The sequence below is a fragment of the Gavialis gangeticus genome, unplaced genomic scaffold (assembly GCF_001723915.1).
Source record: "Gavialis gangeticus isolate Ggan-Ray unplaced genomic scaffold, GavGan_comp1, whole genome shotgun sequence".
NCBI lineage: Eukaryota > Metazoa > Chordata > Crocodylia > Gavialidae > Gavialis > Gavialis gangeticus.
In genome coordinates this window covers 1058244-1061109 of record NW_017729028.1, presented here as the reverse complement: position 1 = coordinate 1061109, position 2866 = coordinate 1058244, and the positions used below count along the sequence as shown (strand labels likewise).

The 2866-nt window shown below is 47.5% G+C and overlaps 1 long non-coding RNA gene across 1 annotated transcript in view; it reads right to left on the bottom strand.

Moving 5' to 3' along the window:
- The window catches only part of LOC109300088, a 46425-nt gene extending 44571 nt beyond the window's left edge, over window positions 1-1854 (bottom strand). Inside the window, exon 1 of the long non-coding RNA XR_002098103.1 lies at window positions 1783-1854. This is a non-coding gene — a long non-coding RNA (uncharacterized LOC109300088). The remainder of the gene's footprint in view (window positions 1-1782) is intronic.
- Between the last annotated feature and the right edge of the window lie 1012 nt (window positions 1855-2866).

The window sequence follows — 2866 nt, the reverse complement described above, 5'->3', positions numbered from 1 at the left end:
ACCAGGGGGCAGAGCAACTCAAGGGGCGGAGCTACCCACGCGGCCCTCGAAAATTCACCAAACCTCATTAAGCAGCCCTCCACCCAAAATAATTGCCGCCCTGGTCTAAGAAGTACTTCTGTATTTTAGGCATCTAAATAACTGATTGTGTTTCTATTTCATTCTAATAAAACAGCTCAAATTCTGCTTTAAAATCTACATTCCTTCATCATTTTAGCCCCTACATATCTAAACTTCACCTACTGCTCATGTTCATACCCAATCCAAGATGGCCACCTAAACATCTCACTTCATTTATACTCTGTTGCCATCCACTTTCACCACAAGAGCATATACATTTGCAAGAGTCCACTGAAACTATAGTCAGCAAAACCCCATAGCTGGCAACTTCTTGATGGTAATGGTAACCCACTTTTTGCCTAATCACCTAGTTGTTAAGAAATGTGCCCACGGGCAGCAGGTACCACCTTCATCAGGGGGGGCACGTGCCTCCTCAGCAACCAGTCAATGACCATGGGGGGGTCCCCCCATGACCAACCTTGCTGACTAAGAAGCGGCTGCAGCACTCCCAGAAGCAGCTGCAGTGCTCCTAGAAGTGGCCGCGATGCTACATCTGGTGCTCCCGCTCCCCAGCCAGCACTCATGGGGGGGCACCAGCACTCCCGCCTGCCCCCACTGCCTAAGCAGGGAGTGCAGCTGGTCAATGGGTGCACCAGCGTTCTCAGGGGGTGCACGTGCACTCCCGTGTACCCACTACATGTTGCCACTGAATGTGCCAGTGAGACACCTTGGCCATAGGTCTACCTTGCCCTCAGGGGATTGTGAACCCAGGTCTCCCACATCCCAGTACAGTCTGCTAGACAGAGACTACACATAGCTGAAACCATTCTCCATCTGTCCTGTTGAAGCTGACAATTAAGAGTGGAAGGGCCCCAAGTAAGCAAGCAAGAGCGCAGCTGACTGTGGCCCTGTGAAGGAACATATGCTTCAATGCTGGTTATGCATTTTGCTGTGAATCAGTGCTGTCCAACTGGTGGCCCACAGGCCATAAGCAGCCCTCAGAAGGTTAATGTACAGCTCCCAGGTTCTCACCCAGTTGCCATTCCCCACACTGCTCCAGCAATAGCTGCTGGAGTCTCCAGGCTCCTCCTTCCCTCATCCAACTGCTGTTTCCTACCTTTGCTCTAGAGGCCAAGGCAGTGTGGCACCACAGGGAGCTGATGGTGAATCCAGAGGAAGGGGAGCATTGGGGCAACGTGTGTGTAGGGAGGATTGTGCCCAACATGGCACTACAGTGCAGGGAGGGGTACTCATGTAGGCACGCATTGTAACTGGGGGGGAGGAGGCCAGGGCAGTGTACTCACATGCCTGTGAGACAGAGTAGGAGGGCGCCTGGTACAGCATATCAGTGTAGTACATCTGGTGAAGCCCAGGTAGCATGCAGCTCCTGCTGGTGTGGTGCCCAGGGGCTTAGAAATTGGACAGCCCTGCTATAAACAGTCATTGGATACATACATACACAGTACAGGCAGCATACAGCAGGCTTGTTAATATGATACCACACCTAACAAACCCCTTCCCAGTGGGGCTGGAATACATGCCTAAATACTATTTGGAAAACCTTATAGAGTCTTACTCTGCCCCTCCCAAAGTAATGTTACTGTATCTGGGCTCCATTATATGCATTTATCATTCTACTGAACATGTTTGGGGGTTCTGTATATATTTACATGCAGAAAATGAACAACCTAAATTTAAAGATATGATTTACAAAGAGCTTACTTGATATTACGTGGCTTGTTATAAAACAACTGCCATCTGGAAGGAACCCGGATGGGACTATGAACTACTGGTTTAACCTGCAAAAAAAAAAAAAAGGAAAAAAGGAAATGTGTTATTACCCAATGCTAGATGTTTAAAATATTTTATTTTTAAAACCACTGGTTAACGCTCATATAATTGTCCCAGTTTCAATGTTAGCTTCACTCAATGGCAGGATGCAGATTAATATCAGTTAAATGAGAGTCTGAAAGAGCCCTCGATCTTTCACTGCTTTATGTCTCCTACCCTCAAGACCTTGTGTCATGTTCACCATTTTTCCAGTAGAAGACTCTGTTCAGAGGTTGCTGATTCAATTTAATCAACTAGAGAAGTACCATCAAGCGGCATAAGCTTGCTTTTGTGAAAAATGTAGTTGGCTCAGCAGCATTTCTAACACTTGGTATCCAAAAAATAAAACACTGGAACTTGGAATCAAAGAGGTTTCCATAAAGGAATGCAGAACAGTAGTAAACGCAGCAGAACAGATAGAGCTGGCTTCATCTTCCAAAAACCTCTCTTCCCCAAGACAGGAAAATTGTGATCACACAAGCATTTACATACTGACTGCCAGCTGTATGCCTTGAATTCTAGGGCCAATCTGGAGCCCAAGAACTGTGACAGCAAACTAAGGAGACATTAGGAGTGAGAGGCTCAGTAGGTGTAAAAGAACTGCTAGCCGGTCTCACAGTAACACTAACAAAACACCCAGCAAAACTCAACTGCAACAACATCAAACCCTATGAAGTTACCCTAACAAAATGTGGCTGAAACCAAAGTACTGCAATATACTGTGTGTACTGAATGTAATACACTGCAATGTGAATGTGCGACAGCAGTAGAGCAGCCCCGCTGACTGGATTTGGACTACAACTCCCAGGGGTCCTTGGGCAGAAGTCTTACAGACAGTGCTGACTGCAAGTAGACTACAACCCCCCCGCCCCCAAGACACTGGGAGCAGACAGACAAAGGGAAAGGAGGTAGGAAGCAGGCAGAGCCCGGGATGCAGCGCCAGAGGGAAACACATGGCCAGAGATTCTGGAGGAGT